Genomic DNA, 14,694 nt, shown 5'->3' with positions numbered 1-14,694 from the left:
TGAAACAGGGATTAATCCGTGAAGCGCACACTTCTCCAGTGTGCCAGTCGCCATCGAAGGTGAGCATTTGCCCTCAGAAGTCGGTTACGATACCGAACTGCAGTCAAGTCAAGACCCTGGTGAGGACGAGGAGCATGCAGATGAGCTTCCCTGAGACGGTTTATGACAGTTTGTGCAGAAATTCTTCGGTTGTGCAAACCCAGAGTTTCATCAGTTGTCCGGGTGGCTGGTCTCAGATGATTCCGCAGGGGAAGAAGCATGATGTGGAGGTCTTGGGCTGGCGTGGTCTGCGGTTGTGAGGCCAGGACATACTGCCAAATGATCTAAAACAAGGTTGGAGGCGACTTATGGTAGAGAAATGAACATTCAATTCTCTGGGAACAGCTCTGGTGGACTTTCCTGCAGTCAGCATGCCAGTTGCATGCTCCCACAAAACTTGAGACATCTGTGGTATTGTGTTGTGTGACAGAACTGATCATTTTAGAGTGGCTTTATATTGTCCCCAGCACAAGGTGCACCTCTGTACTGATCATGCCATTTAATCAGCTTCTTCATATGCCACACCTGTCAGGTGGATTAATTATTTTGGCAAAGGAGAAATGCTCACTAACAGGGATGTAAACAAATTTGTGCACAAAATTTTAGCGAAATAAGCTTTTAACCCTATTGAACATTTCTGGGATATTTTATTTCAGCTCATGAAACATGGGACCAACACTTTACGTGTTGCATTTATATTTTAGTTTAGTACAGTACAGAGGAGATTCAGCTATTCCTTTGAAAAGTAGTTGAGCATTAAATATTAGGTCTGCCTAGAGCCGACCAAAGAGATGCTCTCCTATTTTGACACCACACTCCAAAAAGCAAGTCCGCGGGCTCTTGTTTTGTCTAATCTTGATTATTGTCCAGTCGTGTGATTGAGTGCTGCAAGTAAAGCCCTAGTTAAGCTGCAGCTGGGCCAGAACAGAGCGGCACGTTTTGCTCTTAATTGTAATCAGAGGGCTGATATAAATACTATACATGCCAGTCTCTCTTGGCTAAGAGTTGAGGAGAGACTGACTGCATCACTTCTTCTTTTTATAAGAAACATTCATGTGTAGAAAATTCTAAATTGTTTGCATAGTCAACTTACACACAGCTCTTACACACACACATTTACCCCACCAGACATGCCACCAGGGGTCTTTTCACAGTCCCCAAATCCAGAACAAATTCAAGAAAGCGTACAGTATTATATAGAGACATTATTGCATGGAACTCCGTTCCATCTCAGAATTGCTAGAATAAACACCTGGTTTAAAAAATTAGATAAAGCAAAACATGTTTCATGTTCTGTGTGGAACCCAGGAAGAGTAGTTGCTGTTTTCGCAACAACTAATGGGGATCCTAATCAAATACCAAAATACTAAAATACCAAAATACCAAAATACTAAAATACCAAATACCAAAATACTAAAATACCAAACATACTCCAAAGCAGAGAACTTTGAACTCATCATGAGGGACTGCAGGTCCACATCCAGCGCCACCAGCTGCCCATCCTCATCATGAGGGACTGCAGGTCCACATCCAGCGCCGCCAGCTGCCCATCCTCATCATGAGGGACTGCAGGTCCACATCCAGTGCCGCCAGCTGCCCATCCTCATCATGAGGGACTGCAGGTCCCCACATCCATGTCCGCCAGCTGCCCATCCTCATCATGAGGGACTGCAGGTCCCCACATCCATGTCCGCCAGCTGCCCATCCTCATCATGAGGGACTGCAGGTCCCCACATCCAGCGCCGCCAGCTGCCCATCCTCATCATGAGGGACTGCAGGTCCCCACATCCAGCGCCACCAGCTGCCCATCCTCATCATGAGGGACTGCAGGTCCCCACATCCAGCGCCGCCAGCTGCCCTGATCCAAAGTAACAACATTTATCTTGGCAGCAATACAACAAACAGTGATTGGCTGGATCCCTATCACAGCATTGACAAGGAAGTAAAGCAATGTTTTTGGGAATATGGACACAGACATACACATGTAATGACTGACCTTTAACCCCTACTTTGGTCAATCTGTGCCTCTGAAAAGTGGCACCATGGCGTTTTTATCCACCATAGAAGTATAATTAGTATTATAAACTGGGTGGTTTGAGCCCTGAATGCTGATTGGCTGACAGCCTTGGTATATCAGACCATATACCACGGGTATGACAAAACATTTATTTTTACTGCTCTAATTACATTGGTAACCAGTTTATTTATTTTTGTTGGTATTTTAACCCCTTTTCTTCCCAATTTTGTGATATCCAATTGTGATTCAATTACGATCTTGTCTCATCGCTACAACTCCTCAAAGGGCGAAGGTCGAGTCATGCGTCCTCCGAAACATGACCCGCCAAAACGCGCTCCTTTAACACTCGCCAGCTTAACTCATGAAGCCAGCCGCACCAATGTGTCGGATGAAACACCGTTCAACTGACGACTGAAGTCAGCCTGCAGACGCCTGGCCCGCCACAAGGAGTCGCTAGAACATGATGAGCCAAGTAAAGCCCTCCCCTAAACCAGACGACGCTGGGCGCCGTCCTATGGGACTCCCAGTCACAGCCGGTTGTGACACAGCCGGGGAACGAACCCGGGTCTGTAGTGACGCCTCAAATGAAATCCATTTGTATCTGTCCCATGCGTCGAATGCAACCGTGAAATGCTTACCTACAAGCCTTTAACCAACAATGCAGTTCAAGAAAGAGTTAAGAAAATATTTACTAAATAAACTAAAGTCAAAAATAAAAAGTAACACAATAAAATAACTATAATGAGGTTATATACAGGGGGTACCGGTACCAAGTAAAGGTGCGGGGGTTCAGGTTAGTCAAGGTAATTTGTACATGCTGAAGTGACTATGCATAGATAATAAACAGCGAATAGCAGCAGCGTAACTATTCCGGCAGTCTGCAATTAATCAAATGGCCATCCGGAATATTTGGTGGCTTGGTGGTAGAATCTGTTAAGGAGCCTTTTGGATCTTCGCGCTCCGGTACTGCTTTCCGTGCGGTAGCAGAGAGAAGTCACTCAGGCACTCCACGTTATGTCATGCTTAAGAACAGCACTTAGCCATGCTAAAACACTCAATCTAGATCACTGCTACTCCAACTTCTGGGATATCTACAAGACCCTCCCCCGCCCTCACTTCGGCATAATCAGATCATGACTCCATTTAGCTCATTCCTTCCTATAGGCAGAAACTCAAACAGGAAGTACCCGTGCTAAGGTCTATTCAACGCTGGTCTGACCAATCGGAATCCATGCCGACGTGAGTTAGACATTATTTAAGCGTATTAACCCTCGCAAGGCTGCCGGCCCAGATGGTATACCTAGCTGCGTCCTCAGAGCATGCACATACCTGCTTGCTGGTCTGTTTATGGACATACTCAATCTCTCCCTATCCCAGTCTGCTGTCCCTACATGCCTCAAGATGGCTACCATTGTTCCTGTACCCAAGAAGGCAAAGGTAACTGAACTAAATGACTATCGCCTCATAGTAGTCACTTCTGTCATCATGAAGTGCTTTGAGAGGCTAGTCAAGGATCATATCACCTCCACCTTACCTGACACCCTAGACCCACTTCAATTTGCTTACCACCCAAATAGGTCCACAGACAATGCAATCGCCATCACACTTCCCTATCCCATCTGGACAAGAGGAATACCTATGTAAGAATGCTGTTCATTGACTATAGCTCAGCCTTCAACACCATAGTACCCACCAAGCTCAGAGCCCCGGGTCTGAACCCCGCCCTGTGCAACTGGGTCCTGGGTTTCCTGACAGGCCACCCCCAGGTGCTGTAGGTAGGAAACAACCCCTCCACTTTGCTGATCATCAACACAGGGGCCCCACAAGGGTGCGTGCTCAGCCCCCTCCTGTACTCTCTGTTCACCCATGACTGCATGGCCACGCACGCCTCCAACTCAATCATCAAGTTTGCAGACAATACAACAGTTGTCGGCCTGATTACCAAGAATGACAAGACAGCCAATAGGGAGGAGGTGAGGGCCCTGGCAGAGTGGGGCTAGGAAAGTGAAGGAGCTGATCGTGGACTTCAGGAAACAGCCGAAAGAGCACATCCCATATCCACATCGACGGGAACGCAGTGGAGAAGGTGAAAAGCTTCAAGTTCCTCGGCGTACACATCAACGACTATCTGAAATGATCTACCCAGACAGACAGTGTGGTGAAGAAGGCGCAACAGCTTCTCTTCAACCTTAGGAGGCTGAAGAAATGTGGCTTTTCACCTAAAACCCTCACAAACTTTTACAGATACACAATTGAGAGCATCCTGTCGGGCTGTATCACTGCCTGGTACGGCAACTTCACCACCCACAACCGCAGGGCTCTCCAGAGGGTGGTGCAGTATGCCCAACACATCATGAGGGGCAAACTACCTGCCCTCCATGACATCTACAGCACCCGATGTCACAGGAAGGCCAAAAAGATCACCAAGGATAACAACCACTTGAGCCACAGCCTGTTCACCCCACTTCCATCCAAAAGGCGAGGTCAGTACAGCTGCATCAAAACAGGGACCGAGAAACTGTAAAAACATATTCTATCTCAAGGCCATCAGACTGTTAAATAGCCATCACCAGCTGACCTCCACCCAGTTACTCAACCCTGCACCTTAGAGGCTGCTGCCTTATGTACATAGACATGGAGTCACTGGCCACTTTAATAATGGAACACTGGTCAGAATGGTTCCATACTGCTTTACTCATCTCATATGTATGTACTGTATTCTATTCTACTCTATTTTAGTCAATGCCTCTCCAACATTGCTCATCATAATATTTATATATTTCTTAATTCCATTTTACTTTTAGATGTGTGTGTATTGTTGTGAATTGTTAGATACTACTGCACTGCTGGAGCTAGGAACATTTCAGGAGCATTTCACTACACCCGCAATAACATCTATAAATATGTGAATGTGACCAAAATAACATTTGATTACCACATCCCCACAGTCCTTATTGCTTAAATCTTAGTTTCCAGAGTTGTTTCAGAACTATGTGGTGCAGTCATTTATTTGTACCTTTATTTAACTAGGCAAGTCAATTAAGAACAAATTCTTATTTTCAATGACGGTCTAGGAACATTGGGTTAACCGCCTTGTTCAGGGGCAGAACAACAGATTTTTATATAGGGGATTTGATCTTGCAACCTTTCGGTTACTAGTCCAAAGCTCTAACGACTAGGCTACCTGCCGCCCCAGTAATATAGATTGTCAAGATCGTTTTTAATCTTGTTAGATTAGATAGTTTTGAATGAGGGGGTGAACTGAATGTTCAGCTCAGACACAGCATTTGTTCCCAAAAGGAAGTTTATTCCTTTAGAGGTATGGCTCATCAGAAGTAGGGAAATGGATCCCATTGGGGACATAAACTCCAGAAGTAGAGATGATGCAATAAAGTACCTTTACAATGTAGTTATAGTAGAGTGGTGAGAGGTTGTGTCTCTCTCTCACCCTGTCTGTCTGTCTGTCTGTCTGCCTGCCCCTCTCTCTCACTCTCACTGCCTGCCTGCCTGCCTGCCTCTCTCTCTCTCGCTCTCTCTCACATTCATGCATTCCATTTATTGGCATGGGAAACATATGTTAACATTGCCAAAGCAGGTGAAAGTAGATAATTAACAAAAGTGAAATGAACAGTAAATATTACACATTACAAGTTCCAAAAGAATAAAGACATTTCAAATGTCATATATATATATATATATATATATATATATATATATATATATATATATATATACAGTGTTGCAATGATGTGCAAATAGTTCAAGTACAAAAAGAACAATAAATCAGCATAGATATGGGTTGTATTTACAATGGTGCGTGTTCTTCACTGGTTGCCCTTTTCTCGTGGCAACAAGTCACAAATCTTGCTGCTGTGATGCACACTGTGGAATTTCACCCAGTAGATATGGGAGTTTATCAAAATTGGGTTTGTTTTCAAATTCTTTTTGGATCTGTGTAATCTGAGGGAAATATGTCTCTCTAATATGGTCATACATTGGGCAGGAGGTTAGGAAGTGCAGCTCAGTTTCCACCTCATTTTGTGGGCAGTGAGCACATAGCCTGTCTTCTCTTGAGAGCCATGTCTGCCTACGACGGCCTTTCCCAATAGCAAGGCTATGCTCACTGAGTCTGTACATAGTCAAAGCTTTCCTTAAGTTTGTGTCAGTCACAGTGGTCAGGTATTCTGCCGCTGTGTACTCTCTGTTTAGGGCCAAATAGCATTCTAGTTTGCTCTGTTTTTCCAATGTGTCAAGTAATTATCTTTTTGTTTTGTCATGATTTGGCTCATAGCGGGGCTCATAGCGGGGGTCATAGCAGGGGTCAGAGTGGGGCTCATAGCAGGGGTCATAGCAGGGGTCATAGCGGAGCTCATAACAGGGCTCATAGCAAGGCTCATACCAGGGCTCCTAGCGAGGCTCATAGCAGGGGTCATAGCAGGGTTCATACCAGGGGTCATATTAGGGGTCATAGCGGGGCTCATACCAGGGGTCAGATCAGGGGTCATAGCAGGGGTCATAGCGGGGTTCAGAGCAAGGGTTATAGCAACATAACATGTGGACCAGAAGTCAGTGATTAACCAGGGCAGGTTACACTTACTATGAATATAACCTTTCTACCACTCAACCGTGGGTGTGTTTGGGTTTTATTAGTAGCCTACTCACTCTCAGACCTCTCTGTGTTTTACTTTGGGTTTTATTAGTAGCCTACTCACTCTCAGACCTCTCTGTGTTTTACTTTGGGTTTTATTAGTAGCCTACTCACTCTCAGACCTCTCTGTGTTTTACTTTGGGTTTTATTAGTAGCCTACTCACTCTTAGACCTCTGTGTTTTACTTTGGGTTTTATGAGTAGCCTACTCACTCTCAGACCTCTCTGTGTTTTACTTTGGGTTTTATTAGTAGCCTACTCACTCTTAGACCTCTCTGTGTTTTACTTTGGGTTTTATTAGTAGCCTACTCACTCTTAGACCTCTCTGTGTTTTACTTTGGGTTTTATTAGTAGCCTACTCACTCTCAGACCTCTGTGTTTTACTTTGGGTTTTATTAGTAGCCTACTCACTCTTAGACCTCTGTGTTTTACTTTGGGTTTTATTAGTAGCCTACTCACTCTTAGACCTCTCTGTGTTTTACTTTGGGTTTTATTAGTAGCCTACTCACTCTCAGACCTCTGTGTTTTACTTTGGGTTTTATTAGTAGCCTACTCACTCTTAGACCTCTGTGTTTTACTTTGGGTTTTATTAGTAGCCTACTCACTCTCAGACCTCTCTGTGTTTTACTTTGGGTTTTATTAGTAGCCTACTCACTCTTAGACCTCTCTGTGTTTTACTTTGGGTTTTATTAGTAGCCTACTCACTCTTAGACCTCTCTGTGTTTTACTTTGGGTTTTATTAGTAGCCTACTCACTCTCGGACCTCTGTGTTTTACTTTGGGTTTTATTAGTAGCCTACTCACTCTTAGACCTCTCTGTGTTTTACTTTGGGTTTTATTAGTAGCCTACTCACTCTCAGACCTCTCTGTGTTTTACTTTGGGTTTTATTAGTAGCCTACTCACTCTCAGACCTCTGTGTTTTACTTTGGGTTTTATTAGTAGCCTACTCACTCTTAGACCTCTCTGTGTTTTACTTTGGGTTTTATTAGTAGCCTACTCACTCTCAGACCTCTCTGTGTTTTACTTTGGGTTTTATTAGTAGCCTACTCACTCTCAGACCTCTCTGTGTTTTACTTTGGGTTTTATTAGTAGCCTACTCACTCTCAGACCTCTCTGTGTTTTACTTTGGGTTTTATTAGTAGCCTACTCACTCTTAGACCTCTCTGTGTTTTACTTTGGGTTTTATTAGTAGCCTACTCACTCTCAGACCTCTGTGTTTTACTTTGGGTTTTATTAGTAGCCTACTCACTCTCAGACCTCTCTGTGTTTTACTTTGGGTTTTATTAGTAGCCTACTCACTCTCAGACCTCTCTGTGTTTTACTTTGGGTTTTATTAGTAGCCTACTCACTCTCAGACCTCTCTGTGTTTTACTTTGGGTTTTATTAGTAGCCTACTCACTCTTAGACCTCTCTGTGTTTTACTTTGGGTTTTATTAGTAGCCTACTCACTCTTAGACCTCTCTGTGTTTTACTTTGGGTTTTATTAGTAGCCTACTCACTCTTAGACCTCTCTGTGTTTTACTTTGGGTTTTATTAGTAGCCTACTCACTCTTAGACCTCTGTGTTTTACTTTGGGTTTTATTAGTAGCCTACTCACTCTCAGACCTCTCTGTGTTTTACTTTGGGTTTTATTAGTAGCCTACTCACTCTTAGACCTCTCTGTGTTTTACTTTGGGTTTTATTAGTAGCCTACTCACTCTCAGACCTCTCTGTGTTTTACTTTGGGTTTTATTAGTAGCCTACTCACTCTTAGACCTCTCTGTGTTTTACTTTGGGTTTTATTAGTAGCCTACTCACTCTTAGACCTCTCTGTGTTTTACTTTGGGTTTTATTAGTAGTCTACTCACTCTCAGACCTCTCTGTGTTTTACTTTGGGTTTTATTAGTAGCCTACTCACTCTCAGACCTCTGTGTTTTACTTTGGGTTTTATTAGTAGCCTACTCACTCTTAGACCTCTCTGTGTTTTACTTTGGGTTTTATTAGTAGCCTACTCACTCTCAGACCTCTCTGTGTTTTACTTTGGGTTTTATTAGTAGCCTACTCACTCTCAGACCTCTCTGTGTTTTACTTTGGGTTTTATTAGTAGCCTACTCACTCTCAGACCTCTGTGTTTTACTTTGGGTTTTATTAGTAGCCTACTCACTCTTAGACCTCTCTGTGTTTTACTTTGGGTTTTATTAGTAGCCTACTCACTCTCAGACCTCTCTGTGTTTTACTTTGGGTTTTATTAGTAGCCTACTCACTCTCAGACCTCTCTGTGTTTTACTTTGGGTTTTATTAGTAGCCTACTCACTCTCAGACCTCTCTGTGTTTTACTTTGGGTTTTATTAGTAGCCTACTCACTCTTAGACCTCTCTGTGTTTTACTTTGGGTTTTATTAGTAGCCTACTCACTCTCAGACCTCTGTGTTTTACTTTGGGTTTTATTAGTAGCCTACTCACTCTTAGACCTCTCTGTGTTTTACTTTGGGTTTTATTAGTAGCCTACTCACTCTCAGACCTCTCTGTGTTTTACTTTGGGTTTTATTAGTAGCCTACTCACTCTCAGACCTCTCTGTGTTTTACTTTGGGTTTTATTAGTAGCCTACTCACTCTCAGACCTCTGTGTTTTACTTTGGGTTTTATTAGTAGCCTACTCACTTTATTCTGTGTTTACTTTGGGTACTAGCCTACTCACTCTCAGACCTCTCTGTGTTTTACTTTGGGTTTTATTAGTAGCCTACTCACTCTCAGACCCTCTGTGTTTTACTTTGGGTTTTATTAGTAGCCTACTCACTCTTAGACCTCTCTGTGTTTTACTTTGGGTTTTATTAGTAGCCTACTCACTCTTAGACCTCTCTGTGTTTTACTTTGGGTTTTATTAGTAGCCTACTCACTCTTAGACCTCTCTGTGTTTTACTTTGGGTTTTATTAGTAGCCTACTCACTCTCAGACCTCTCTGTGTTTTACTTTGGGTTTTATTAGTAGCCTACTCACTCTCAGACCTCTGTGTTTTACTTTGGGTTTTATTAGTAGCCTACTCACTCTCAGACCTCTCTGTGTTTTACTTTGGGTTTTATTAGTAGCCTACTCACTCTCAGACCTCTCTGTGTTTTACTTTGGGTTTTATTAGTAGCCTACTCACTCTTAGACCTCTCTGTGTTTTACTTTGGGTTTTATTAGTAGCCTACTCACTCTTAGACCTCTCTGTGTTTTACTTTGGGTTTTATTAGTAGCCTACTCACTCTCAGACCTCTCTGTGTTTTACTTTGGGTTTTATTAGTAGCCTACTCACTCTCAGACCTCTCTGTGTTTTACTTTGGGTTTTATTAGTAGCCTACTCACTCTCAGACCTCTCTGTGTTTTACTTTGGGTTTTATTAGTAGCCTACTCACTCTCAGACCTCTCTGTGTTTTACTTTGGGTTTTATTAGTAGCCTACTCACTCTCAGACCTCTCTGTGTTTTACTTTGGGTTTTTTATTAGTAGCCTACTCACTCTCAGACTCTCTGTGTTTTACTTTGGGTTTTATTAGTAGCCTACTCACTCTCAGACCTCTGTGTTTTACTTTGGGTTTTATTAGTAGCCTACCCACTCTCAGACCTCTCTGTGTTTTACTTTGGGTTTTATTAGTAGCCTACTCACTCTCAGACCTCTCTGTGTTTTACTTTGGGTTTTATTAGTAGCCTACTCACTCTCAGACTCTCTGTGTTTTACTTTGGGTTTTATTAGTAGCCTACTCACTCTCAGACCTCTCTGTGTTTTACTTTGGGTTTTATTAGTAGCCTACTCACTCTCAGACCTCTGTGTTTTACTTTGGGTTTTATTAGTAGCCTACCCACTCTCAGACCTCTCTGTGTTTTACTTTGGGTTTTATTAGTAGCCTACTCACTCTCAGACCTCTCTGTGTTTTACTTTGGGTTTTATTAGTAGCCTACTCACTCTCAGACCTCTCTGTGTTTTACTTTGGGTTTTATTAGTAGCCTACTCACTCTCAGACTCTCTGTGTTTTACTTTGGGTTTTATTAGTAGCCTACTCACTCTCAGACCTCTGTGTTTTACTTTGGGTTTTATTAGTAGCCTACTCACTCTCAGACCTCTCTGTGTTTTACTTTGGGTTTTATTAGTAGCCTACTCACTCTTAGACCTCTCTGTGTTTTACTTTGGGTTTTATTAGTAGCCTACTCACTCTCAGACCTCTGTGTTTTACTTTGGGTTTTATTAGTAGCCTACTCACTCTCAGACCTCTCTGTGTTTTACTTTGGGTTTTATTAGTAGCCTACTCACTCTCAGACCTCTCTGTGTTTTACTTTGGGTTTTGTTAGTAGCCTACTCACTCTCAGACCTCTCTGTGTTTTACTTTGGGTTTTATTAGTAGCCTACTCACTCTCAGACCTCTCTGTGTTTTACTTTGGGTTTTATTAGTAGCCTACTCACTCTCAGACCTCTGTGTTTTACTTTGGGTTTTATTAGTAGCCTACCCACTCTCAGACCTCTCTGTGTTTTACTTTGGGTTTTATTAGTAGCCTACTCACTCTCAGACCTCTCTGTGTTTTACTTTGGGTTTTATTAGTAGCCTACTCACTCTCAGACCTCTCTGTGTTTTACTTTGGGTTTTATTAGTAGCCTACTCACTCTCAGACCTCTGTGTTTTACTTTGGGTTTTATTAGTAGCCTACCCACTCTCAGACCTCTCTGTGTTTTACTTTGGGTTTTATTAGTAGCCTACTCACTCTCAGACCTCTCTGTGTTTTACTTTGGGTTTTATTAGTAGCCTACTCACTCTCAGACCTCTCTGTGTTTTACTTTGGGTTTTATTAGTAGCCTACTCACTCTCAGACCTCTCTGTGTTTTACTTTGGGTTTTATTAGTAGCCTACTCACTCTCAGACCTCTCTGTGTTTTACTTTGGGTTTTATTAGTAGCCTACTCACTCTCAGACCTCTCTGTGTTTTACTTTGGGTTTTATTAGTAGCCTACTCACTCTCAGACCTCTCTGTGTTTTACTTTGGGTTTTATTAGTAGCCTACTCACTCTCAGACCTCTGTGTTTTACTTTGGGTTTTATTAGTAGCCTACTCACTCTCAGACCTCTCTGTGTTTTACTTTGGGTTTTATTAGTAGCCTACTCACTCTCAGACCTCTCTGTGTTTTACTTTGGGTTTTATTAGTAGCCTACTCACTCTCAGACCTCTCTGTGTTTTACTTTGGGTTTTATTAGTAGCCTACTCACTCTCAGACCTCTGTGTTTTACTTTGGGTTTTATTAGTAGCCTACTCACTCTCAGACCTCTCTGTGTTTTACTTTGGGTTTTATTAGTAGCCTACTCACTCTCAGACCTCTGTGTTTTACTTTGGTTTTATTAGTAGCCTACTCACTCTCAGACCCTCTGTGTTTTACTTTGGGTTTTATTAGTAGCCTACTCACTCTCAGACCTCTGTGTTTTACTTTCAGACCTCTGGTTTTATTTGGTTTTAGCCTAGCCTCACTCTCAGACTCTCTGTGTTTTACTTTGGGTTTTATTAGTAGCCTACTCACTCTCAGACCTCTCTGTGTTTTACTTTGGGTTTTATTAGTAGCCTACTCACTCTCAGACCTCTCTGTGTTTTACTTTGGGTTTTATTAGTAGCCTACTTAGACCTCTCTGTGTTTTACTTTGGGTTTTATTAGAGCCTACTCACTTGTTTTACTTTGGGTTTTATTAGTAGCCTACTCACTCTCAGACCTCTCTTTGTTTTACTTTGGGTTTTATTAGTAGCCTACTCACTCTCAGACCTCTCTGTGTTTTACTTTGGGTTTTATTAGTAGCCTACTCACTCTCAGACCTCTCTGTGTTTTACTTTGGGTTTTATTAGTAGCCTACTCACTCTCAGACCTCTGTGTTTTACTTTGGGTTTTATTAGTAGCCTACTCACTCTCAGACCTCTGTGTTTTACTTTGGGTTTTATTAGTAGCCTACCCACTCTCAGACCCTCTGTGTTTTACTTTGGGTTTTATTAGTAGCCTACTCACTCTCAGACCTCTGTGTTTTACTTTGGGTTTTATTAGTAGCCTACTCACTCTCAGACCTCTCTGTGTTTTACTTTGGGTTTTATTAGTAGCCTACTCACTCTTAGACCTCTCTGTGTTTTACTTTGGGTTTTATTAGTAGCCTACTCACTCTCAGACCTCTGTGTTTTACTTTGGGTTTTATTAGTAGCCTACTCACTCTCAGACCTCTCTGTGTTTTACTTTGGGTTTTATTAGTAGCCTACTCACTCTTAGACCTCTGTGTTTTACTTTGGGTTTTATTAGTAGCCTACTCACTCTCAGACCTCTCTGTGTTTTACTTTGGGTTTTATTAGTAGCCTACTCACTCTCAGACCTCTGTGTTTTACTTTGGGTTTTATTAGTAGCCTACTCACTCTCAGACCTCTGTGTTTTACTTTGGGTTTTATTAGTAGCCTACCCACTCTCAGACCTCTCTGTGTTTTACTTTGGGTTTTATTAGTAGCCTACTCACTCTCAGACCTCTCTGTGTTTTACTTTGGGTTTTGTTAGTAGCCTACTCACTCTCAGACCTCTCTGTGTTTTACTTTGGGTTTTATTAGTAGCCTACTCACTCTCAGACCTCTCTGTGTTTTACTTTGGGTTTTATTAGTAGCCTACTCACTCTCAGACCTCTGTGTTTTACTTTGGGTTTTATTAGTAGCCTACCCACTCTCAGACCTCTCTGTGTTTTACTTTGGGTTTTATTAGTAGCCTACTCACTCTCAGACCTCTGTGTTTTACTTTGGGTTTTATTAGTAGCCTACTCACTCTCAGACCTCTCTGTGTTTTACTTTGGGTTTTATTAGTAGCCTACTCACTCTTAGACCTCTCTGTGTTTTACTTTGGGTTTTATTAGTAGCCTACTCACTCTCAGACCTCTCTGTGTTTTACTTTGGGTTTTATTAGTAGCCTACTCACTCTTAGACCTCTCTGTGTTTTACTTTGGGTTTTATTAGTAGCCTACTCACTCTCAGACCTCTGTGTTTTACTTTGGGTTTTATTAGTAGCCTACTCACTCTCAGACCTCTCTTTGTTTTACTTTGGGTTTTATTAGTAGCCTACTCACTCTCAGACCTCTCTGTGTTTTACTTTGGGTTTTATTAGTAGCCTACTCACTCTCAGACCTCTCTGTGTTTTACTTTGGGTTTTATTCGTAGCCTACTCACTCTCAGACCTCTCTGTGTTTTACTTTGGGTTTTATTAGTAGCCTACTCACTCTCAGACCTCTGTGTTTTACTTTGGGTTTTATTAGTAGCCTACCCACTCTCAGACCTCTCTGTGTTTTACTTTGGGTTTTATTAGTAGCCTACTCACTCTCAGACCTCTGTGTTTTACTTTGGGTTTTATTAGTAGCCTACTCACTCTCAGACCTCTCTGTGTTTTACTTTGGGTTTTATTAGTAGCCTACTCACTCTTAGACCTCTCTGTGTTTTACTTTGGGTTTTATTAGTAGCCTACTCACTCTCAGACCTCTGTGTTTTACTTTGGGTTTTATTAGTAGCCTACTCACTCTCAGACCTCTCTGTGTTTTACTTTGGGTTTTATTAGTAGCCTACTCACTCTTAGACCTCTGTGTTTTACTTTGGGTTTTATTAGTAGCCTACTCACTCTCAGACCTCTCTGTGTTTTACTTTGGGTTTTATTAGTAGCCTACTCACTCTCAGACCTCTCTGTGTTTTACTTTGGGTTTTATTAGTAGCCTACTCACTCTTAGACCTCTCTGTGTTTTACTTTGGGTTTTATTAGTAGCCTACTCACTCTTAGACCTCTGTGTTTTACTTTGGGTTTTATTAGTAGCCTACTCACTCTTAGACCTCTGTGTTTTACTTTGGGTTTTATTAGTAGCCTACTCACTCTCAGACCTCTCTGTGTTTTACTTTGGGTTTTATTAGTAGCCTACTCACTCTCAGACCTCTCTGTGTTTTACTTTGGGTTTTATTAGTAGCCTACTCACTCTTAGACCTCTGTGTTTTACTTTGGGTTTTA

The 14,694-nt window shown here is 42.1% G+C and overlaps 1 protein-coding gene across 1 annotated transcript in view; it reads left to right on the top strand.

Moving 5' to 3' along the window:
• Positions 1–14,694, top strand: part of LOC112218951 (epidermal growth factor receptor kinase substrate 8-like protein 2) — a 113,215-nt gene that overhangs the window by 46,535 nt on the left and 51,986 nt on the right.

Source organism: Oncorhynchus tshawytscha, linkage group LG19 (assembly GCF_018296145.1).
Source record: "Oncorhynchus tshawytscha isolate Ot180627B linkage group LG19, Otsh_v2.0, whole genome shotgun sequence".
NCBI classification, from domain to species: domain Eukaryota; kingdom Metazoa; phylum Chordata; class Actinopteri; order Salmoniformes; family Salmonidae; genus Oncorhynchus; species Oncorhynchus tshawytscha.
This window is presented reverse-complemented; position numbering and strand designations above follow the sequence as displayed.